Source organism: Eurosta solidaginis, chromosome 3 (assembly GCF_040869045.1).
Source record: "Eurosta solidaginis isolate ZX-2024a chromosome 3, ASM4086904v1, whole genome shotgun sequence".
Lineage (NCBI taxonomy): Eukaryota > Metazoa > Arthropoda > Insecta > Diptera > Tephritidae > Eurosta > Eurosta solidaginis.
This window is the reverse complement of record NC_090321.1, coordinates 266,630,472-266,657,065: the sequence shown is the minus strand read 5'-3', so window position 1 is coordinate 266,657,065 and position 26,594 is coordinate 266,630,472. Positions and strand designations below refer to the sequence as shown.

At 36.0% G+C, this 26,594-nt stretch overlaps 1 protein-coding gene across 1 annotated transcript in view; it reads right to left on the bottom strand.

The window, feature by feature from the left end:
• Positions 1–1,689, bottom strand: part of LOC137245526 (protein FAM13A) — a 151,082-nt gene extending 149,393 nt beyond the window's left edge. The window contains exon 1 of the mRNA XM_067776334.1: positions 1,075–1,689. The gene's annotated coding sequence lies outside the window, so the exon portion shown is untranslated. The remainder of the gene's footprint in view (positions 1–1,074) is intronic.
• Between the last annotated feature and the right edge of the window lie 24,905 nt (positions 1,690–26,594).

Below are 26,594 nucleotides of genomic sequence, written 5' to 3'. Positions count from 1 at the left end.
TTGTGCGAGCAGGAACACTATAGACAGGGCAAATATGCTTTGGTCAACATTTGGTCCTGCATGCGAGTCATCAAGGTTGTTTTGGCCTAGCTATCATAAATGGCACACTAACACTCTTTTCACTCTGAATAAGTCGGGTCATTGTTTGATAGGTACTCACACCGCTAATATAATAACCTAAGCAGCTGCAGATGTATTCAGTTGGGTGAAAGCCACTGTGCCACTGTCCGGCAGTAAGTAGAAGAAAGTTGGCTGCTCTCAGTCAACCGTTTTTATATGATCGGAAGTAGGCCGATAGCTACAGTTGTTGACTCCACGAAATTTTTCTATTCGCAGTATTATGTACAGTATGGTTTACCTACTATTTAAGGCATCACCATGGGTCTATTAGAAGACAGTTTTTCTTAGCGAAATCGCCCCTCGGCAGTGATTTGGCAAACACTCCGAGTGTATTTCTGCCGTTAAAAGCTTCTCAGTGTAAACTCATATGCCTTGCAGCTGCAGTTCATAGTCGGCATAGAACATTAATGTCCAGTTCCACCAATTTTTAGAAAAAAAAATCAAAAAGGATCACGACGCAGATTAGAAAAGGTTATGGTAAACTGGCCGGTGAATAAATAAATGTGTTCATATGTTAGCAGAACTTATTTTACGAGAAAATTTAAGAGCCCCATAAAGGTACCAAGACTTATGTTGTATAATAACTCCGTCCTCTTGGCAAATACTAGAAGTTTTCTAAGACCTGTCTTAATTTCTGCCTTGAGATAGTCTTAAGTATTTTATTAAACCACTAATCCGAGCCAACATCTAGAAAAAATATCGAAGGTCCGAATTCTGGATGCCCAGCACAATACTATTCAAAGATCATTTTGAGTTAAATTTTCAATTGGAAAAACTTATTTCAGTAGGCGGAAGTTTTGTTCTTCCTAAACAAAAACTCATAATGTATTGTCTTCAATTTCGTATTTTTTCAATACACCATCCTCGCCAAAGATTTCTTCTCGTGTATGCTGTTATTCGACTCAATCTGTTTTGTATATATATATTTTAATTGAACGCTTAAGAGATACTTACTCACACACTCTGATTCATGCTCACTCTAACTGTAATAAATTAGAGCGCTGTATTCACTACTAACTACGTTTGGCCCATTTAAAATTTCGCACTTTTCACTTTTCCACTCAGACTGCGGTTGTGTAAGCATACAGAAGAAGAAGAAGAAGAGCATTAGTTTCACTAACTGCGCCATACAAGCGACCAACATCAACTGAGAACAAGTTATGAAATGCGATGGTGGTGAACGCCGTTGATGCAGCCGAGGTCTGAAGGTTGTTTGCTGGTTTTTGGTGAAAACTAAGTTCGTCGTACGTTAGGGAGGTGACTGCAAAAAAGTTCACTGCAATTATATATATGTATGTAGTTAAATTTACTACTTTTTTTATTTCAATTTTGTTTTTTTTTTTGTAATTTTTTCGTTGAGTTCAAATGCACTTGAGAAGAAAGTCAACGCGTCGGCCTAATTCAGTGACGTGCGATATTTCTTTCTTGTGTTGCTGTTCTAATGTTGCTGCACATACAGCAACAATTAGAATTGTCGCACATACACACAAACGCAAGCGTTTTTATTAAATAAATGAATTCTGCATTGTTTGTTTGTTGAAATAATTTTCTCTGTTGCGACTGATGTACTCGCTGTTGTAGTTAATGCTCGAAATGCTGCGATTTCACTGAGCGCTGAGCAAAGATGCCGCATAATTTAAAAATCGAAATAGGAAGTTGAACTAATAACAGTTGGACAGGAAACGTATGAAAATGGCTTTCGGCAGCTTTTTTTGTTTTTATTCGTCACTCAACCAAAAGTTGCGACGTAATTGCGGCTAGAATCAATAGTGAGTAAGGTCAGGTTGTTGAGACAACGTAATGAGAGCAAATACATAAATGCGGGAGTGAGAGATTATGCGCCTGCATGTGCGATAGCACTGATGCGTAAAAGAAGTTAAAGGGGTGGGTGGGGGTTACAAATATAACTGTGCATACTCCACCCTAGTTATTTATTTATTTATTTTTTTTTTTTTCAATAAATTATTGCTCAAAACATAGGGAATGGAAGCAAATGAATAAAATATGCGAATGTGTTAAATAAGAAAAAATAATAAAATAAATATTTTCCATTAGCAAAGGTCACCCAGGGCGTATGAGTAACAAATAATTATTATATAGCCGCATACGCCCCAGTTGCGCTTTATTTAACACATACACACTTGCCTATTTGTGCTAGCTTGTACGCAAAAATATACTAGCAAAGCTTAGCTAGAGTGAGGAATAGTCCTTAAGGAGTATAGGAGTGCTCCAGAACTAATCTTAATTCACACAAAAAAGTTGTAAAATTAACATTGCGATGTACCAGGCGAGAATCAACTACCCCTTCTCTCGCTTTGTTTGTGCGTACTCCATGAAATATTCACGTGAGAGTACTTTCTAAAATACCTTCAAAGTGTTAATCCACGGAGCACCCCAAAAGATAACATTCCAAAGTACTCTAGAAAACCGCTGTATGAATTATCTGCGGTACAGCACACTCCCAACTGCTTCTGAAATATTACGCCATGGCGTTCCAACAGGATATTACTCTTCTCTTATTCTTCATACTCAATTTTTGTTCGATTCGTTTCTCTTTCCCTTTATCTCCACCTTCAATTTTAACTTCTGTCACGCTTATTAACCTTTTTCCTCCGATTCCCCGTTCTTTTTTTTTCTTTTTTTCGCCTTGTTCTCTATATCCCCCTTTTATTCCTCTTGTTTTCCGGTCCGCTTCTGTTCAGCACCCTTCCTTATTCCATCCATCCCCGTATATACCCTTCACCTATGTACCTCTTAAACTTATCTTCTACACCTTCACCACTTTATTTTATTTCTTCTTCTTAATCAGAACCCATATTTATTTGAAATACTCAACCAAAATAGGAAAAATTTTTGAATCGGTTTTTTCCTTGGTTACAACTAAGCCGTGTGCCGTGGCGTGGGAGCAATTTTCTGATGCAAGACAATTGTCGAACGCCTACAGAAGCATAAACAAATTTACAAAAAAATAACAACCATTTAGTGCTGACGTGGATTTGCATAATATTCCGATTACAACGTATGTAACGTAGGTATGTATGTATGTATAAGTACACTCCTAATTCTGTGAATTTATTCCCAAGCGTCCTTCGCAAACTGGGATATTCAATTGTTATCTTATTTTACCTGTTTTATTCGTGTTTTATTTTTTTTATTTAGAAAATATAAGTTGGTTCAAAAAACTGCTTCTGCGTAAAACTTTATATATCCGTTGAGAGCACAAGTAGAATAAAAATAACAAGTAAGGAAGGCTAAGTTCGGGTGTAGCCGAACATTACATACTCAGCAGAGAGCTTAGCTGCGTTGGTTTCGTAGGGTTTCGTAGATGGTTTATAAGTGATTTTTAATTCCATATCACATACGTTTGGGAAATATCGACCAAATTGTAGACCAAGGGTGACTTTTTTGGAACGATTTTCCTTCATCCTTTGTCAAATAAGGGAAAATTAACGTGTAGGAAAATGAGCCTAGGGTACCCTGGAATGTGTTTGTATGACATGGGTATCAAATTAAATGTATTAATGAGGGTTTTAAAAGGGAGTAGCCCTTTGTTGTATATGTGAATGCGTTTTCGAGATATCGGCAAAAATGTAGACCAGGGTGACCCAGAACATCATTTGTCGGGTACCGCTAATTTATTTATATATGTAATACCACGAACAGTATTCCTGCCATGATTGCAAAGGCTTTTGATTTCGCCCTGCATAACTTTTTCATTTTCTTCTACTTAATATGGTAGGTGTCACACCCATTTTCCAAAGCTTTTTCTAAAGTTTTATTTTGCGTCAAAAAACCAATCCAATTACCATGTTTCATCCCTTTTTTCGTATTTGGTATAGAATTATGGCATTTTTTTCATTTTTCGAAATTTTCGATATGGAAAAAGTGGGCGTGCTCATAGGATTTCGCCGATTTTTAATACCAAGATAAAGTGAGCTCAGATAAGTACGTGAACTAAGTTTAGTAAAGATATATCGATTTTTGCTCAAGTTATCGTTTTAACGGCCGACCGGAAGGACAGACACACATATAATAATAGGAGTAACGTTCCTGTCAAATTTCATCATGATATCTTCAACGAATGCCAAATTACAGCTTAAAAAATTTAAAAATAATCGTCTTTTAAAAATGGGCGCTGCCATGCCCATTGTCCAATATTTTACGAATTTTCTATTCTGTGTCATAAGGTCAACCCACCTATCAAGTTTCATCGCTTTATCCGTCGGGTTTTCAAAATTTTCTATATCGAAAAAATAGCGATCTGAGACGAGTGCATAGGAAATTACATACCAAATTTCATTAAGATACCTCAAAATTTACTCAAGTTATCGTGTTTACGAACGGACGGACGGACGGACATGGCTAAATGAATTTCTTTTTACGCCCAGATAATTTTGATATATAGAAGTATATATCTATATCGATTAGTTACGGGGTACCGTTATGCGAACAAAATTAATATATTCTGTGAGCTCTGCTCAGCTGAGTATAAAAACCACAAAAGCAACAATAATATCCATAACCACAAATAAAATCTCGCTACGTTCCATCCTGGCACACTTTTTGGAGTATAAAAACAATAGGCATTGAAAAAAAGGAAAGTTTAAATGTAGAAATATAATAATGCCTAAAACATACCTCATATTTGAGGTGACATAAAAATTTCTTAGAAATTAGCGAAATGGGTTATGCGGCATGGAAATGTCGTAGAAATGGCAAATAAGGGAATATAGAACTATTAAAATTGCATAACTTTTATCCCTGCAGCAATGTTCGGACGTTCCCAAAAATAATTGGCGCTTTTTGCTCCGGAAGAGATTTATGCCTACAAACGACGGGATGCTACCTAAATGGCCTATATTTTATGCAAGGCAGATGAATTCACAACGAGAAAATTTTCATGGCAGAAATACACTCGAAGTGCTAGCCAATATACTGCCTAGGGACTTTTCACGAACCATATCACGACAGTCGCTGTGGCTTTCGATTGACATCTATAAAATAATCCTTGGAAAGGGTTTACTTCTTTGCTCTTGGTTGACACTTGTACTTTAATATTCATATATAATAGACTCCATTGAATAGAGCACTCAATTACGAAACATTGCCACCGAACCTCCGATGATTGGCTACGGAATACTTTAGTCTTAAAAAAATTTTTGATTTACACTTTGAATAGTTTGTGGCATTCTACCTTTTTGTCTCTCTTGTTTTCTTTTTTTTCGACTTCATCACTTTGTACAGGGTCATCTTCAGTGATATTTTTTCGTTAGAATATTTTTCCTATTCGTGTTCCTGAAGACAGACTTCCTCCTCAGAATGTCCCAGAAAGCTCGAACTCCGTGTTACAATAAACTCTAAACTCTACTTGGAATTCCATATTGAAACCTTCTTGACTCGATCTAGGGATATTAAAGCCTTCACTAAGCGATGGTCAAAAGAATTTAATGACTCTTATGTTACGAAATCTTTCTTTACTGGCCTAGTGAGACCGAAATTAGAATATGCATCAAGCATTTGGAAGCCGCAGTATAAGATTTATCGTAACAAACTGGTATCAGCTCAAAAACAGTTCTTGCTTTTTGCGTTGAGTTATTTGTTGTGGGATCCGTAAAGAAATCGTCCATCCTTTTCTTGCGAGCTGCAGGGAAATGTTAGGTGTCTGCCAATGATATTTTATTGAGAGGGCTGGTGAATAGCCCATTTCTCCTCAGCGAGTTAAAAGCCATGGTTTTTTAAACGGTTTTATTTACCTTGTCGCTGTGTAGCGAGCGTTGTTTACGAATTTTGTAATTGAAATTTATGTAACTTCCCGATAAGCTACAAGCTTGAGACTTGGAATATAGTTCAGAACCCGATGACAATGCAATAACAAGAAGAAAAAACTCCTCTAAGTATATTTGGAACACATATTACATACAGAAATAAAAATCGCTTTATGGAAAAAAAATCCGCTGGTGCCGCATGGATCGAGATATTCAAAAAACTCGTATTTGTGGTCCGATTTGGCTCGTATTTGGAACAAAGGAAGTGACATGAAAATACTATGGATTTCAAGGAGGGACAAGCATAAGTGGCGCAGAGTCGAGTAAAGTCTTCGAAAACGAGTAAATTAGAAAAATCAAAGTTCATAGACCATATAGCTGACTATTTCAAAACACATGACGGTTTATTATTAGAATTGTTTACTAAAAGCTATAGAATCCTAGTCCTAGTCATCACACTCCTCACCAATCTAGGGCGTCAGACAAATAAATAAAAACGTTGGGCGCGTGGAATTTCTAAAAACGTGAGGCGTAGCATGTCCTGATTAAGGTATAGTTGGTCTTACTTTTACAAATATGAAAATATCATTTGTAAAACTATGAGCGGTTGACTATCAATAGAAATTTGGTGTAACCCACGCCAAATTCTTATTTATCTGATCAACGCGCTAGATTCATGAGGAGGCGATGACTAGTACCTAGGACCTACCTAATTATTTTCTAGCTTTTAGTATTATTATTACTTAATGTAAGTATTCTTTTCCATAAAACCGTTTATCTTAAAAAATTGGTTTTAAATGCAAGCACGCGAAATCATATTGCACACATCATGAATAACGTACTGTTAACTACGCCATCAACAACATTCGCACGTAGTTCGCATGACCCTCTACAGGTCATCCAGCTCCTTCATGAGCACTTCGCGTCAGCACCTTTTTTAGTCCTTCACGTCAGCCCCCAATTGGCACATAACTGCCTAGACTTATACATATATGAAAAAATAATGATGATGGATGGGATCGATTCGGAGTCCTGTGCAGATTTTATTATTACTTTAAGTTCTATTCAGATATCCAGTTGTACTGTTATGTATTATATTGTTGAAACTTCGATGTATATAAATTTTTAACTTGTGATTTATTTCTATATATTTTAATATCATTGTATTCGACCATTATATGTTTGTTGTCGGCTTTCATGGCACCCCGGATCGCACCATTTTTTCGTACCTCATTGTTGTGTGTAAACTGATTTGAAATTTCTTGTCGGAGAGAAGAAATTTAGGTGTTTCCAATGGTTTGTGCAACAGTTATGAAATTGTTTGTTATTTGTAAGTATTTACCCAGCGAACACAAAAGTTATTTATATTTTATATCAGATTGTTTTGTACAGCTTTTCTCTCGGAAAGCACCCGATCTAAGATTTTGGTTTTGATAAGTAACCAGGCACCCCAGGAGGCTCGTTAAAAAAATTGAATATAACCCGCCATGTTTGCCTAACACTAATTATTTCAAATCATACCATAAATAATAATCAATTCAATAGATTGGTCTCTGATCCAAATAATAGTTATCCTATAGAAAAATCGAGGTAATAAACTACATATGTACATACATATTAGAGCGGGTCAAATTGTATGTATGGATTTTTCTTTTCATCCGGAGTATAGCAACATTTTTTTTGTTTAAAACATTTCCAATAACTTTCATTCAGACAGTTATTATTTTTTCGAATTCGTTTAGCAGAAATAAATTTTCAAAAAAAAAAAAAACTTTATTTTCAAGTAATAAGCAAAAAACATAATTTTTATAAGTTTAATGTAATTTATTTAAAAAAAATATTTTTACTAAGAATTGACCATTTTAACTTATTTTTCAAAATAAAAGTAATGTTATGTTATTATTTTTAAAATCTGTTTTACTCTCCATTCGTCTCTCTCTCTTCTCTTGCAACTTTAGATTTATCCATTATGACAAGTTCATCACGAACATCTCGAAAATTTATATCTTTGAAAAGGGCTGTTGCTAAACATGAAGCAACTCTATCTGAAACACCGAATCTGTCACACATCATAGCAAAATTTATAGCATCGTATCGTTGAGTATAATGTCCTCGTTTCACTGTAACAGATACTTCTGCAACTGCTTCATTTGCAATTTGCGCTTCACCTGTTTCCATATCTGTTCCAAGTGGTTCGTATGTTGGATCATCACTAACTGTTGGCAGTGTTGGTATTGTTGTATGTATTTCTTCTACAATGTCATCCATATATTCAGGTATTGTGAATTTTCTATCATTATATTGGTCCATCACAAATTCTTTTAAATGGTTTGGTATTCAACGACATAAGCATTCTGTTGTTTTTAACTTGCATTTACATTTTCCAATGTAAAATAATTCATTTGTTGTACGAATGCTGTAAATTCCTGAAGTTTTTTTCTGTGTTTAATGTTTTCGCAATATTTTTCAATTAAAACGTTTACTTTTCTTAAAATACTACGTCTATCAATTAGTTGAATTTCAATTTATCAATTACATGAGGAGTTACATTTTTATGCGAAAACATTTTACTTTGCATTTTAGCATGATCACTTAAAAAAAAATCTTAAAATGTCACGACTAGACGGTAAATTCAGATTATTTAATTCATTTGATAATCCAATGGTAATCGTATTCAAGTATATGTGACAAAGTGGATTCAAATGATGTAGAACGATTTGGTTCATCCATTTTAAATTTAAATACAAAAAGCTGTAAAGAAAAAAAATTTTAATAAGAAGTTTGTTAATGATAATATAGTAGTTAAAAGTTCATTTTAGGCTAATTTCTCATAATTTAAGCCTGATGATATTTTTCCTATAAATCGATCAGAAGCTATGAAGATTTTTGTGCCAAACCCTACACTCATATTGCAAAATATCTATTTTGCAAAAGTGGTGGACTCGAAATCGGACTTAGAGCTATGGTGTCTTCAGCAATTTTTCTTAGAATCAACTATAGATTAAGTTTTTGGTATACTCCTGATGGAAAAAAAATGTTACCCGCTCTAATACATATATATTTAAAATTTCAATTAGATAATTAGTACCAGCAGTTCATATCGATAAAACAGCGTGAGTCGTGAAATTATCATAAAAAGTAAATTTTAGCCTTCAATGAATTTAACAAGATTATGTTTACATAAATACTCACTTTAAATTCGTACATACATATATTTGACCTACAAAATTTAAATTATGAAAGCCTAAGGACATGTGGTTTTTATTGATATCAAATCAATAACAATATAGGTCAGTTGTTCTCAAGTATGAGTAGTAAATTAGAACAATCATTATTTGTAAAAATAAATAAGGAAGTGGTGCCGCAGGCATTATTTTACCTTTCAAAAATTAAACAACCTCTCATTCAAATAAAACTTAATTGATAGGCAAATGATTCATAGCCTCAAAAATTGTGTAAGACAATAAGGCCATAAGTTAGTTTGGTAGATATTTCTCTTTTAGCTATAATGAGCAAAACCAAATGGGTTTATTTCAAACATAGCCACTGAATTCACTCACTGACGCATACTGTATAAGTTTATTATTGTATAGAAGACAATAAACAAATGTAATAAAAAAGCCATAAAATATGTGTTGATCAATGTGCTGCTAAGTTTCAACGTTATTCGCTAATCCATCTATATTTGAATACGTCACACGCAAATTTTTCAACTCCCCTTTGTCTGATTTGACGGAAATATGCAACAATTTGTAAGAAATAGAATACTCCAGTGCAAAGGAGGTATTTTTTGTATGTAGGTGGTGTAGTATCTGAGATATATACATATGGGGTATTCCATCCCATTTCGACCAATTTTGAACCCGACCCCTTTAAAATTGGCTGAAAGTTTTTCTTCTTTTTCTAGCTTATGAAAGAAGTTTTTCAGAAGTTTTTCAAATTTTTTCATCCAACTCAAAAAAAGTTATGAATTTTTAAAAAAACACCGTTTTTGTTTTCAAAGTGCTATAACTTTTTCAAACCGTTTGGGATCTTTTTTTTTTTAAATTTGTTTTTAAATTTACTTTTCGGAAAAAATACAAAAAAATTTTTAAAGTTTTTTTTTTGTAATTTTTCAGTTTTTCGAGATTTTTCGAATTTCGCCCTTTTTTTCTCATAAAAAACTTCAGTCAATTCGGCAATCATCCCCACTAATCCCGGAGTGGGCCGAGAATTTTTTTTTTTTTCATTTAATTGAAAAAAAAACTTTAAATTTTTTTTTGTATTTTTTCCGAAAAGTACATCATATTTTTTAAAAAAAAATTATCCCAAACGGTCAATTTTTGAAAAAGTTATACATTTTGAAAACAAAAACGGTGTTTTTTTAAAAATTCATAACTTTTTTTGAGTTGGATGAAAAAATTTGAAAAACTTCTGAAAAACCTTTTTCGTAAGCTAGAAAAAGAAGAAAAACTTTCAGCCAATTCTAAAGGGGTCGGGTTCAAAATTGGTCGAAACATATAAAAAATCAAATATCTCTAAGGGTAATAATACCAGACCAATGATACTTCGCAAGCAGATGCTCAACATTGACATTATATCAGTGAAGAGAAAAGTGGGAACAATGGAAAATGAGGATGTGATCCAACCAACACATATTTTTCTTTCCAAATCACATTTCACTTGAACCGCTTCAGTCACATTACTGAAACTTTGCATAGCTGCCAACATTGTCAACGCCAAAAAAAAAGTTGAAGTTTATTGGAAAAAGGGGCGTTGAACCTCCCATACAAAATCAAATTTCCATAAGCAAGTATCTATAACAATTGAATCTACATCACTGCTATTCGCTGAATATTGCTTATGTGGGAAGTCTTGCAATAAAAAGTGTGCACGCATAGAATAAGTAATACCAAAGTTATTTTAACTTAATTGAGCCCATTCGCATATTTTACAAAAAGCTGAAATACCAAAAACGAGACATCGCTGAAAATTTTGATTTGGACCTACATCTACAGAGGAGTAGAAATTATGCGAAAAAGCCTGTGTCACATCTGAAATAAAGATAAATTTCTATATCTCATGCAAGTTTTAATTTTCATATCCCTTATATGAGATACTAGATTAGTCGAATTATCGATCCCTGTCAATACTGTGCTAATAGTTGGAGATCTGGGAGTTTTGTGTACAAATTCATTGTCAAAAAATTGCTGTTTTAGTATTTAAAAATACTCAGTAGGGTCCCGCCACTTCGTGTAAAGCGTACGAAACGATTAAGCTTTTTGATTTTCAAAAATGTATTGTCTATTTTAACGCGATTATATTGGCCTCATTTGTAAGTTTGTATGTATATAACTTTTTTAAACAAAGTAATACCAAAGATTGATCGAAGAGTAAAGATGCTGCAAGCGCAAACTTCGGTGGAAAGCAGCGGAGCGTAACAAAATTCTAGTAGGTCACTTCCACCACACCATAAACTTTAACACACGTTTTAACATAACTTAAGCACACAAAATACACTGATTGTAGTTTTTGAGTGTAAAAATGTAAATTCTGAACAGATTAGCTGAATAAAAAGTGTACAAATAATTGTTTAACAAATTCTGCTGTGGTAAGTGGTGAATGTGACCTACTATAATTTTGTGAAGCTTGCTTCACACTATTTTTCGTCCCTGCAACATCTTTACTCTTCGATCAATATTTGGTAATACTGTGGCGAATATTAGCAGTTTCGATATGTGACTATGCCTCCAGGAATAAATAATAGCCATACAAAGGTAAACATACAAACATACATAGAGGGCAACAGAAATATTTGACACACATTTACACAGCAGCTAGGTTGAACTGGCCTGTCAACAAGACCGCCCATAGACTGAATGTGTTCATAGTGCTTAAAAAACAGCAGCTAACGCAGAGAATATTTCATACAAATTTAGGCAGCAATAAAAGGTGCATATTACCCTACATAAACTACACATATAATGTATGTAGCCAAAGCCAATATGAACTACAGAAATGAGAAATAAATAAACAACTATTCGAGACGGCTGTTCGCGAAAAGTCTGGACACTGGGAGAAGTAGGCGGGTATAAACATTTTCCTATACTGAAGGTGGAGAATTATCGAGAATTCAAAAAATTCGTAACAGTGTGATACATTAATATTTGTTACAGGATCTCTATCGGGTAGGTGCGGTTGACAATTGGATTGCTAAGCTGTGAAGCCTTAAAGCTTTGTGTTGTGTTTATAAACACTTTGATGCGTCCTACAACACGGACATAATCTGCTAAAAAATCTAGCTTAACTTTATGCTACATTTATGGCGCTCTCTTCCTGAAAATGTATGGCAAAAGTTTGACGATTTTCCAAATATCTCGGCCGCGCGCAGTTTAGCAAACACTTTTTATAGGTACTTCATTCTAATTGGCCCCTGAACCACGTTTCAAGTCTCTAGCTTACCGGGATCCTACTTAAAACTCGATCACAAGATTTCCAAAGAATTTTTAAGGAGTTTTTTGTTCTTTTGCTATGTAAGGCCTTAAGTTTTAGCTCAAAAAAATGTTACTAAAAATCAATCGCAAGGCTCCCCTTGTTATACTCAGCGTGCTTTGCACAGAGAGTCTATTATCCGTGATTGGAAAATCGTATTCTAGGGATCAAAATAAGAAACTTTGCCGAAGGAACTATACCCCCAAAACGAATTCTGATGTCCCCCCCACTTTGGTTCGTAGGGGTAAATTTTGAAAAATCCCAATTTGAAATGCCTATGTTTTTTCTTTTTGGAGTTTATTTTTCTCTTTAGAAATTTATTTAGTCAGAACATATGTAAATGAAAAAATGAATTTAACTTAGTAATAGAAAAGAAATTAAAAAAAATTATTAGAATTAAGCGTTTTTACAACCCCCTTTTAAAACCAAGGCATCACTGTGATGCATTTTCATGTCGTAAACATAGTAGTGTGGGTTTTTTATTCAACCGTTTTAAAAACTGAAGGTATCACTGTGACACTATTGCATATCGTAAAATTGCTTGTGTTGTTTTGTTCAAGCCACCACAAGACACAGCAGGTAGAATTGAAATTGCCCCTACCCAAAAGTTCGACCCAAAGGGGGGTGGGGGGGGGGCATCAGAATTTGTTTTAGGGGTATGGTTCCTTCGGCAAAGTTTCTTATTTTGATCCCTAGAATACGATTTTTACAGAGCAATGAGCGATTATTAAATCGACCCGCCCTATTGTAAAAGTATAAAGGAACCGAGATAGATATAGACTTCCATATATCAAAATCATCAGTGTCGAAAAAAATTTGATTGAGCCATGTCCGTCCGTCCGTCTGTCCGTTAACGTGATAACATGAGTAAATATTGAGATATCTTCAGCAAATTTGGTACATGAGGTTACCTGGACCCAGAATAGATTGGTATTGAAAATGAGCGAAATCTGATAATAACCACGCCCACTTTTTATATATATAACTTTTTGGAAAACACAAAAAACCTGATTATTTAGTAAATAATACACCTAGAATGTTGAAATTTGACGTGTGGACTGATATTGAGACTTTTGATAAAAATTTGCAAAATTTTTTTAAAACGGGCGTGGCACCGCCCACTTGTGATAAAATCAGTTTTGCAAATATTATTAATCATAAATCAATAATCGTTAAACGTATCGTAACAAAATTCGGCAGAGAGTTTGCCTTTACTATAAGGAAAGCTTTGAAGAAAAATTTATGAAATCGGTTAAGGACTACGCCCACTTTTATATAAAAGATTTTTAAAAGGGTCTAGACGAAAATAATAACCTATATCTTAGCGAAAAAGAGCTTTGTATCAATAGAATTTTACTTTCTAAATTGAATTTTAACATTAAATTGGAAAACACAAAAATTTTTTAAAATGGGTGTGGCACCGCCCCTTTTGGACTAAGCAATTTTCTATATTTCGGGAGCCATAACTTGAAGAAAAATTAACATATCGTAATGAAATTGTGTACACATATTTTCCTTACAGCAGAAACTATTTCTAGTAAAAATGGACGGGATCTGTTAAAGACCACAGCAACTTAGATATAAAACAAGTTTAAAAGGGTCGTAGGCTAGAATAATAAGCTATAACTTAGCAAAAAATAGTTTCGAAATGGGGAATAGGAAATGGGGAGAAATTTTTTTTAAACGGGCGGTGCCACGTGTTAAATAGAAAAGTAATTTATCTGAAATGAAATGTACAATTGAAGCTCACGCTGAGTATATAATGTTCGGTTGCACCCGAACTTAGACACCTTTACTTGTTTTCAATTATTTCTCTAAAGATTTCGATCCCTGCCACATCTACTAAAAGAATGTTGTATCCTAAAAATTTTGGTTTCATAGGGATCTAAAAATTTTTGAAAGTTTCAGGTCTCAGTATTATTAGAGCACTGAGCCACTGAGTTGGCAGGGCAGTTGGTAGCGGCTTCATTGGCGCTCCCAAATGAAAACAGTTATAGCGCAGCAGGCGTAATTGGCGTGAGTTGTCACACAACGGCTTAAGTCGCATAGGCAATTAAGCGTCTATAAATAATGATGAGGTAAATTAAAATCGATTTAACCATCTTCCTATGTACAAATAAATTAACAAGTTTCAGTTTAATAAATAAATAAATGTAAGGCGCGATAACCTCCGAAGAGATCTAAGGCCGAGCTTCTCTTCCAATTTGCGTCGTGCTCCTATTGATTTTCCCTACAAATTGACCGGACGGGACCTACATGTTTTATACCGACTCCGAACGGCATCTGCAAAGCAGATGAGTTTTCACTGAGAGCTTTTCATGGCGAAATACATCCGGAGCGCTTGCCAAACACTGCCGAGGGGCGACCCCGCTTAGAAAAATTTTCTTCTAATTGAAAAAACTTATTACTAAAATTTTGATGTTGCTTTGCCCGGGGTGCGAACCTAGGGCATACGGTGCGATAGGCGGTGCTCGCTACCATCACACCACGGTGGCCGCCAACAAGTTTCAGTTGCTATGAATAAAAATAAATGTTGAAACCCACACTCAAACATTTCAAACGTCAGCACTTTATTCATAAAACACTTACATATTTTGATTCTGCTCCAGTTTCCACTACGTCGAATTTCAGTCAAATACTTAAACATAAGTTAATCGGTTGTCAGTTTGTTATCGTTTATGTCATTATCAATTTACTTGAACAACTGCCATTTGAAATCTTTCACTTGCATGTCGACTATTTTGGATTGCTTGCGCATAATAAGTGATTAAATTTCTTCAACATTTTCTTTTGCGTTTTTCGTATATTTGGGTAAATATAGTCCTTAGTAATGGTTCAATATCGATTACATAGCACAATAACATATCCATCCAATAAGTATTTTATACTAATTATATGCATTTCCACCCTTTGTTGATAAAAGGGTATTGGATACATTACGTAAATATTTTCTAATTCGTCCGCTTTACATAAATCTTAGGCTGTGAGCATGTTTGTTGACGAATGGAACGAGCCAACAATCACTTCCATATTAAAAAACAAGTAAGGAAGGCTAAGTTCGGGTGTAACCGAACATTACATACTCAGCTGAGAGCTATGGAGACAAAATAAGGGAAAATCACCATGTAGGAAAATGAACCTAGGGTAACCCTGGAATGTGTTTGTATGACATGTGTATCAAATGGAAGGTATTAAAGAGTATTTTAAGAGGGAGTGGGCCATAGTTCTATAAGTGGACGCCATTTAGGGATATCGCCATAAAGGTGGATCAGGGCTGACTCTGGAATTTGTTTGTACGATATGGGTATCAAACGAAAGGTGTTAATGAGTATTTTAAAAGGGAGTGGGCCTTAGTTCTATAGGTGGATGCCTTTTCGAGATATCAACATAAAGATGGACCAGGGGTGACTCTATAATGTGTTTGTACGGTATGGGTATCAAATTAAAGGTATTAATGAGGGTTTTAAAAGGGAGTGGCCCTTAGTTGTATATGTGAAGGCGTTTTCGAGATATCGACCAAAATGTGGACCAGGGTGACCCAGAACATCATCTGTCGGGTACCGCTAATTTATTTATATATGTAATACAACGATCAGCATTCCTGCCAAGATTCCAAGGGCTTTTGATTTCGCCCTGCAGAACTTTTTCATTTTCTTCTACTTAATATGGTAGGTGTCAAACCCATTTTACAAAGTTAATTTCTAAAGTTATATTTTGCGTCCAAAAAACCAATCCAATTACCATGTTTCATTCCTTTTTTTCGTATTTGGTATAGAATTATGGCATTTTTTTTTTTTGCATTTTTCGTAATTTTCGATATCGAAAAAGTGGGCGCGATCATAGTCGGATTTCGGCCATTTTTTATACCAATACAAAGTGACTTCAGATAAGTACGTGAACTGAGTTCAGTAAAGATATATCGATTTTTGCTCAAGTTATCGTGTTAAGGGCCGAACGGAAGGACAGACGGTCGACTGTGTATAAAAACTGGGCATGGCTTCAACCGATTTCGCCCTTTTTCACAGAAAACAGTCATCGTCCTAGAATCAAGCCACTACCAAATTTCACAAGGATTGGTAATGTTTTGTTCGACTTATGGCATTAAAAGTATTCTAGACAAATTAAATGAAAAAGTGCGGAGCCATGCCCATTTTGAAATTTTCTTGTATTTTTGTATTTTGTTGCACCATATCATTACTGTAGTTGAATTTTGACATAATTTATTTATATACTGTAAAGATATTAAATTTTTTGTTAAAATTTGACTCAAAAAAATTTTTTTTAAGTGGGCGTGTTTATTCGTCTTTGGTAATGAATTATTGCACTTTTTCGGTTTTTCGAAATTTCCGATATCGAAAATGTGGGTGTGGTTATAGTCCGATATCGTTCATTTTAAATAACCACCGGAGATGAGTGCCCAGGAACCTACATACCAAATTCCATCAAGATACCACAAAATTTACTCAAGTTATCTTGTTAACGGACGGACGGACGGACGGACATGGCTCAATCAAATTTTTTTTCGATCCTGATGATTTTGATATATGGAAGTCTATATCTATCTCGATTCCTTTATACCTGTACAATCAACCGTTATCCAATCAAAGTTAATATACTCTGTGAGCTCTGTTTAACTGAGTATAATAACTGTGCCTATTACAGACACATTTCTAACCTTTCTTCAACTTCGAAACTCTTTGAATGTATAGTCAAAGCCAGGCTTGCTTAACGAACGAACCGATATCATTTCGTTACGATAATTAACGTTAATAAACGAAACAAAGTCATTTCGTTTCGTTTATTAACGTTAAGAACTTCAAATTAACGAAATGATTTTGTTTCGTTTTCTGCCATATCAAAACGAAATCAAATCGTTTATGTTGATTATTAATTTCAAACTATGCTGGCAAAGCTGATTGATGGCGGAGTCATTAAAGGTGAAAGCATTAGCCAAGCTGATTGTAACTTTTCTCATGAATTTTGACAGTACGAACATTTCTCAGAGTATTTTTGACATTACCACCAACGAATTACACAAACAAATTACATGGAGTTTGTGTGTATGTTCGCTCGCTTTTACCACCTCACGGCTTCACCATGGCTATAGCATTGCCAGCACAATTCAAACATAAAGTATCACGTTTTTGTTAACGTTTTTAACGTTAACGAAAGCTCTTCGTTTCGGTTAAAAACGAGATACAATATATCTTCATAATTTCTTTATCGATAATATTTCGAAGTGTTTCAACGGAAACGGTGGAAATTTTTTGATAAGCGAATCGCTTAACGTTAAGGTGCATCCCTGGTCAAAGCCAATCTTTATTTTAGCGACAAACACCTGATTGATGTGTGCCAACCAACATGGTATTGTCCCGACCAGATCAATAATAACGCACCTATCAGATTTCTCGAAGGATTTCTATCAGGCATTTAGGAATGATGTTCAAGTTGATACAATATACAAAAAGCCTTCAACTTCAATAAAAAATGTCCCATAAAATATTGATAACGAAGCCTGTTATGGCCACCACTCGAGTTTTCTGCTGTGGATTAAGTCCTATCTTTATACCAGAAGCAATATTGTTAATATTGACGGAGTTTACTCGAAACCATTATTGGCAACTTAAGAAGTGCCTCAAGGTAGTATCCTGGCCCTTTACTAACACCGCGTTACACACGTTCTGTCCTATGAACCAAATATACTTTTTCGGAAAGGGGAGATAAAATAAAAATACACTTGTATCGGCGATTTTCATGTACACGTCAGATTTTTTTTTTTTTTTTTTATGTATAAAGTATAAAGCTCGAAGTGTCCGTCTGTCCGCCTGTATGCAAGACTTTGGATCGATTTTTAACTTTTTCCGTGATTCAATCGAGCTGAATTTGTGCAGGCAGACTCGTAGAAATTTCTGTATCACGTCAAATTTTTTAAAAAATAGATTTTTATCAATTCTCAGATATTCCCGATTTTTTTTCACTGTTTTCGGCATAACTTGAAGGGACTCCAAATTCGTAAACTACTAAAGCGTTCCGAAAAAAAAAATTGTTTTTCGACCCATCCTACTCCATATATATATATTTGTTGTTTATCAATAGTAACTTTCTAACGCCAAACTGTTTATGGCGGACAGACGGACACTACGAGCTTTATACTTTATACATAAAAAAAAAAATGCTGACGTGTACATGAAAATCGCCGATACACGTGTATTTTTATTTTTCTCCCCTTTCCGAAAAAGTATATTTGGTTCATAGGACAGAACTAAAGCTCTTTTTTGTAACGCAGTGTAATTATTATGTTTATAAATTACATTAGTTTTTGCTTTTCTGCTGTATAATGATTACCTGAAAATCTATTCAGAGATCAGCTGTTATAACGGTGCTGATATTCTTCAGGCAGACATAAACACTCTGTCTAGCTGGCGCGTTAGGAACCATCTCTTCCTCAATATTACTGAGACTGGGACTGGGACTTGGCCTTGGGGTGTGACTGGGACTGGGAAAAGTGATGACAAGAGAAAAGAGAAAAAGTGAAGGAGAAAGAGTTAGAATTAGAGTTAAACGAAGATAAAGAGATATGGATAGATGGAGCGAAAAAAAGTGGAGGAAAAAGCCGGAGAGGGGGAAAGAGACATGCAGAAAAAGAAAAAGCAGACGGAAGATTGAATAAAAAGATAAGGAAAAGGGTGAGAGAGGGAAAGGGAGAGTAAGAGGTGAAGTTCACCTTAAAACCTTTGCAGATATACCAAAGCTAAGGCAGAGAAACGTCTGCCGGGTCTGATAGTTATATATATATATATTCGCTATTTTTTTTTTCTCAGTTTAAGTTAAGTTTTCTTTGTAATTTATTGTATCTGTCTGTATTAAGCGATTGCTATTTGACGCAAATAAAAAAATAAATAACAATTTATAATACAATGATGCCTATTGTATGAATGTGCTTTAAGGCATTGTAAAGGTTAACAAGTAAGATATGTATCAGCTGTCCGTTCACAGCTGCGCTCATTCGAATAATCGGTTAGTCGATTCGCAAAAATTGTTTAGTGAAATAATCGTTTATAACTAATCGACTAGTTGTCTGCATTCGATTTGTGACTGATTCAACTATTCAAATAGCGTTTTGTGTAATTTTAAATGAGTTCTGCAATTTTTAAATTCATCAAATTCATTTTGGAATTAATGATTAATTACTAATTATTAATAATAAGGCTATTGATTAATGATTAATGATAAACTTAGAATTACAAATTGTTTTAGATATATGATTTATGGAAAATAGATAAACGGTCTGTTGGGGTCTTTTGGATATTTTCTTCTAAATGTCGACTCGTTATACCTTTTTCTAGCTGGTTAACATGCTCGCCACTAAACCTTAGACCTTTCTCATATGTTACTCGTTTGCAATAGTTCTTTGAATACTATGAATGAAGATCCGTTTGAAGTTATCACTTTATCTTCTGTAAAGGTCCTGAATAGACGTCTTTCAATATTCAATGTTGTTTCCTACCAAGGAATGATTAGCTACACTGTGTGACTACCAAGACCACATATACCTAATCTACAATAAATCATAAATAGATAATCTATGCGTTAACATATGTTCATTCCCAAGGAACACGATTAATTTCTGTCAAGTTTTCACGTTTCTCTTTTATTTTGTGCTTAAAACAAAAAAAAAATAGGCATCTCTAAAATTTGTTCATAATTGCCAATTATGGAAGAGAAAATTTATATAGAAAATCTAGTTACATAATTAAAGATTAGGAGTTAAGTGCGAAAATGAAGATAACCTCGTTATATGTAAAATAGGTCTTACGAGAAAAAACCGGAGTTTCGTACCTTTGGCTGCTGGCCTATAATTTTGTTGGCTTTAACCCGGTTCACCCAACAAACCAATTAATGATGAGTGATACACACAAATATTCACACATATCCCAAAAATGTGTACTTCAGTAAATAAAGTGTTGTCTATTCAAAACAGGTAAAGTGTTAGAAATCGGCTGATAACTACATAAGCTACAGTTATTTTAGTCTACAAAGGGGGATTCTAAATTAAGGCAACAATAGGCCAAATAAACATTTCCTAATACAATTCAACAATTTTTAAAATTTTGTTTTCATTATAATTTCAATAACTCAGTTTTTAGCACATATAAGAAAATTAGTACTCATTGAACTCACAACTAATTTCCAGTTATGATTCAATGCAGGGTTTATATAGCCCTTTTATACATTAGTGCATGCAGAAAGTAACAAAGTTGACGAAATCCGAAGAAAGTGAAAAAAAGTTTGTTCTTTGGAAAAGTTTTAACAGTTGTGTTATGTTTTCCTAGTCATTATGTTCATAATATCCAAAGAGAAACTGAAAATCGAGTAACAGCCAATGAAGTTATAGGCTCGCATTGGTCCAAAGATACACTTAAGGTCAAAAAAAAAAAAAAAACCGAGAAAAATGCCTTCCCTGTTACGGCGTTTCTACAGTCACTACAGCTGCGTAAAGAAACTTTTTAGTTATTGTGGTTAACATCGATAATTCCTTAACTCATTATGTGGTATTTTAAGGCGAGAAAGTTAGAATGTCCTAGAAAGTCCTAGACTCAGGGGTGGAAGCTGGAATCTTCTCGCATTCCCTAGAAATTTCTACGTCGTTCAAACTACCGTCATACTGCAGTGTATTTCAAGCAAAAGTTCTCGCAATTTGGCAGGCCTGTAAACTACTCGAGGCCAGTAGCATAACTGGCAAAGTGTCTATTCTTTCTTACAGTCAAGCAGCAACAAAGGCGTTAGCTGCACCATATACTAGCTCAAAGCTGGTAGGGTCATGCAAACAACTCTTATCGGCGCTGACCGACATTCTGAAAATATCCATTATCTGGGTTCCCGGACATAGGGGAATCGAGGAAAATGAGATGGCCGACGAACTGGCACGTAGGGGCTGAGCAGAAGGGGTTGAGGGAATAACCAGAGCCGAAGTAGGTATACCCCTGGGGGTGGTCAAGGGAGCTATTCGAAATTTTTATGTGAACAAAGCCCAACAAAAATGGAAGAGCACCGCAAGTTGTGCGATTTCAAAAGCCATTTGGCTGGACTACAACGAAAGGAAAACAAGTAATCTGCTGGGGAGATGCAGGGCCGACACCCATAGACTTATAGCGGTCTGCCCTGGTCGCTGGGTTTAGGCACGCATGGGGAAAAGATGGGTATTCCGTACAATGACCACTGTAGAAGTTGTAAGGACATAGATTAAAAAGAGACTGTAGAGCACTTTCTGTGTAAATGCTCTAGCTAGAACCCGTTTAAGATGATTCGGGAGCCCTATTTTGAAAGATCTAGGAAGATTGGCGGAAATAGGGATGGCAAACATCCTTGATTTTATAAACAACTCAGGCTGGTTGTAAAACATATGCATATAGTACTCAGTAGGTTCAGACGAGTTTTATGGCATCAAAACGGCTTTTCATTAGCTACTTGGGCGACCAGGGTCGCAGCAATTATACCTACCTAACTACCCTAGAAGCTTTCATAAAATCAATTATATTTCATATAAGTAATAGTTTTATGCTTGGAGAAAAAATTAACCTAATTGTCTAAAAAGAACAAATCACACAAAATATGGAAAGGGTCGGTGGAGAACATTATAATGAGTTATCCCTAAGGAAGTTCTGGCCGAAATATATTGAATAGGTAACTTTATCTACTCGTTATCGAAGTGGACGACCTTGAAAGGCCACTGATCGTGGTAATAGGTCACGATAAGTCTTCCGAATTTAAAATTGTTGCAGAAACTTCTGCGGAATTAAAGGATAGTATACTCATAAAAACTATAATATTGTAACGAATTTACTTGCAATTCCCCTTATTTGCAATCTTCTGCTGAGTTCGAATCACTAAACTGTTGAATAAATAACTCCAATATTTAATAATAGAAAAATGGCCTTTATAAAAGTACTTCACAATAACACTCAAATTTGCAACGAATAGCTTGCTTAATAACCAAACTGATTGATAGCTCAAATGAAATTATACTATCCAAAATAATACTGCTATTGCTCGCTAGATAGCGTCTGAATCGAAACTTGCCCATAGCGCTTCTACCGCTGATGCTTTTATACTCTGTGATTTCTTCGTGGCATCTTCTAGGCGCTTCCAGAATTTTACTTAGTTATAAATTTCTCAGATACAACTACAGATGTATAATTTCTCATTTGAGTAATACTTGCACAAATTATTGCCCTCTCTTGTGACAACTCAGATAAGATATATGCATGTGTTTGTGCATTGACCCTTAGCTGCTCGTATACATACATGGTACATATGTGTAGACGCAATTATTGTTTAGTTTATGTAGATACATAATGATTGAATTATTGATGTGAATTCACGTCACTGCTTAGCATCGGCTTAGAGATAGCAGTACCCCTTAATTTTGCTAATATACACTGCCCTCCACCTAAGTCTGATCGTCCCGATCAGACAAATCTCCCGATCTAAACGCCGCTAGCTTCTCCAGATGTACCACTTTTCTACTCCGTGGTTTCCCAGTGGTTTGTATGCGGTAGATGGTATCACTGGTCTTCTTCACAACTTTGTACGGGCCTTCCCAACTGCACGGAATCTTGGATGGAACACCTTTCCGCCGGTGAGGGTTGTATAACAGTACCAAATCTCCTTCCAAGAAACCTTCCGAATTTTTGTTTTCATTGTACCTGCGTTTCATCTTACTACTCATTATTCTTGATCGTTCCCTCGCACTCTGTTGTTTAGCCAATGAACTTCTTCGCAGAGCTTGCACTTGACAGATTGACTTTGCATCATCATTATCGTCTTGATGTTTCACAACAGTAGTGCGCGTTGGCTTGAAACCACCCTTGCATTATTTCTGAATAATTCTTTCAGTCGTTTTAGTGCGTCCATTAGGGTTTGTCAATGCCGGTCTTTTTCTCGCAGGTACTTTTAATTTCGCTTTATTTGGCCCATTCGATCCATCAACCTTTTCTTTTGACTTTCGTGGCTTTTGTCGAGCCTTCTCCACCATTACTCGATTACTACTGAACCCTTTCTCCAACTTGAAGTTAAGTGGTATACCTGGTTCTCATAACGCATTACCCTTCTCTGCATATCGATCTTGATATTATGGCCAACCAAGAAGTCTACTCCCAATATGACTTCTTCAACGATCTTCGCCACAACGAATTTGTATAGAACCATGACCTTTCCAATCAAGACTTCACATATCACTTCTCCCTGAACTTGGTTATAATCGCCAGTGACCGTACGCAACCTTGCTCCAGGTAACGGTTTTATTCTCCTGTTGACCAAGTCAGATCGGATCAAGGAATGAGATGCGCCCGTATCTACAGTCAGTACACGTTCTTTACCATCCACATTCCCTCTGACGGTAAGACTGCTCAATTTTCTACCAATTTGCAACACAGATATCACAGGGCATTCAATAGCTGGATCTAGCTCTCAATCTCTACCTCTTACTTGCTCTTGCTCATCTCCTCCAGCTTTACGTTTACGGCCACACACATTGTTGGAACTATTAGGACCAAGATCGCAATGACGTGCAATGTGACCGGACTTTCCGCATTTGAAGCATTTGATAACTTTTTCACTCCGCTTTTGCGATCCTTTCGGCGCCTCCAATATTACGTCTACCCACTCTGGCCTTTCTACTTCCACACGGCGTGCTTTGAAAACTGGTTTACACAGAAGCAACGCTGTTTCCTGAATCAGAGCTTGTGACACCGTTTCTGCGAATGTTGGCTTTGGGTTTGCGTATGTAGCTCGCTTTGTTTCGACGTCCCGTATGTCATTTATAAAGCTCTGAATTTTTACCCTTTCGGTGTATTCCACGGGTGCGTCGGCATTCGCCAAATGTGCAAGCCTTTCGACATCTGACGCAAACCCCGCAAAGTCTCATTAGCTTTTTGGTTGCGGTTTTGCAACTCTATTTGGTGTATCTGCTTCCTGTGTTCGCTTCTGTATCGCCGTTCTACAGCAGCCATCAATGCGTCATAACTGTTCCGTTCGTACTCTGGAATAGTCTGTAAGATTTTGGCAGCTGGTCCTTTCAATCCTACGAATAGTGCAGCAACTTTATCTTCAGCACTCCAGTTGTTCACTGCTGCGGTTTTCTCAAACTGAAGCTTAAAGGCCTGGAAAGGAACAGAACCGTCAAAGGATGGTGTTTTTACATTTGGATTGCTTGCTGAAACAGCTGGGCGATGTAATTGCAACTCCTATACACGACCTCTCAAAGCATCCACCTCGGCTTCGATTTTTTCCTCAAACTGGGTTATTTTCTCGTCCATACGCGCTTCGAGTTTTGGTGATATACGCGCCTCCTGTGCTTCGAGTTGTACTGTTATGCGTGCCTCTTGTTCTTTCAGTTGTGTTTCCATCTTTGATGTTATTCGTGTTTCTTGGGATTCCATCTGTGATGACATATACGTTTTCTGTTCTTCTAGTTGAGATGACAGTTGAGATGTTATATCTGTCTTTTGCGATTCCAGTTGAGAAGCCACTGTCGATATTTGAGCAGATATTGCAGCCAAAATCATGTTCAAGTCTGTGCTCGTAACTGTCTGCGTAACTGTCTCTTCCATTTTTGTTGTTTCCTCGCCTTCAAGATGAAAGTCATACTCTTCCACGTCAATTCCTTCTAATTCCATTGCCTCTCGTAGTCGTGCCTGAAGTTCGAGTTTAATGCCGGTTGTATTCAATCCACGGCTCTCCAACTCCTTCTTCAGTTGCTGGATCTTCAATTCACTGAACTTTGCCATGTCCTTGTTGTCCTCTGGAATTTATTCAACAATTCCTCTTCTGACACCAATTGTAACGAATTTACTTGCAATTCCCCTTATTTGCAATCTTCTGCTGAGCTCCAATCACTAAATTGTTGAATAAATAACTCCAATATTTAATAATAGAAAAATGGCCTTTATTAAAGTACTTCACAATAACACTCAAACTTTGCAACGAATAGCTTGCTTAATAACCAAACTGATTGATAGCTCAAATGAAATTATACTATCCAAAATAATACTGCTATTGCTCGCTAGATAGCGTCTGAATCGAAACTTGCCCATAGCGCCTCTACCGCTGATGCTTTTATACTCTGTGATTTCTTCGTGGCATCTTCTAGGCGCTTCCAGAATTTTACTTAGTTATAAATTTCTCAGCTACAACTACAGATGTATAATTTCTCATTTGAGTAATACTTGCACAAAGTATTGCCCTCTCTTGTGACAAATCAGATAAGATATATGCATGTGTTTGTGCATTGCTTCTCCGCTGCTCGTATACGTACATTTGTGTAGACGCAATTATTGATTCGTTTATGTAGATACATAATGATTGAATTATTGATGTGAATTCACGTCACTGCTTAGCATCGGCTTAGAGATGGCAGTACCCCTTAATTTTGCTAATATACACTGCCCTCCACCTAAGTCTGATCGTCCCGATCAGACAAATCTCCCGATCTAAACGCCGCTAGCATCTCCAGATGTACCACTTTTCTACTCCGTGGTTTCCCAGTGGTTTGTATGCGGTAGATGGTATCACTGGTCTTCTTCACAACTTTGTACGGGCCTTCCCAACTGCACGGAATCTTGGATGGAACACCTTTCCGCCGGTGAGGGTTGTATAACAGTACCAAATCTCCTTCCAAGAAACCTTCCGAATTTTTGTTTTCATTGTACCTGCGTTTCATCTTACTACTCATTATTCTTGATCGTTCCCTCGCACTCTGTTGTTTAGCCAATGAGCTTCTTCGCAGAGCTTGCACTTGACAGATTGACTTTGCATTATCATTATCGTCTTGATGTTTCACAACAGTAGTGCGCGTTGGCTTGAAACCACCCTTGCATTATTTCTGAATAATTCTTTCAGTCGTTTTGTGCGTCCATTAGGGTTTGTCAATGCCGGTCTTTTTCTCGCAGGTACTTTTAATTTCGCTTTATTTGGCCCATTCGATCCATCAACCTTTTCTTTTGACTTTCGTGGCTTTTGTCGAGCCTTCTCCACCATTACTCGATTACTACTGAACCCTTTCTCCAACTTGAAGTTAAGTGGTATATCCTGGTTCTCATAACGCATTACCCTTCTCTGCATATCAATCTTGATGTCATGGCCAACCAAGAAGTCCACTCCCAATATGACTTCTTCAACGATCTTCGCCACAATGAATTTGTATAGAGTCATGACCTTTCCAATCAAGACTTCACATGT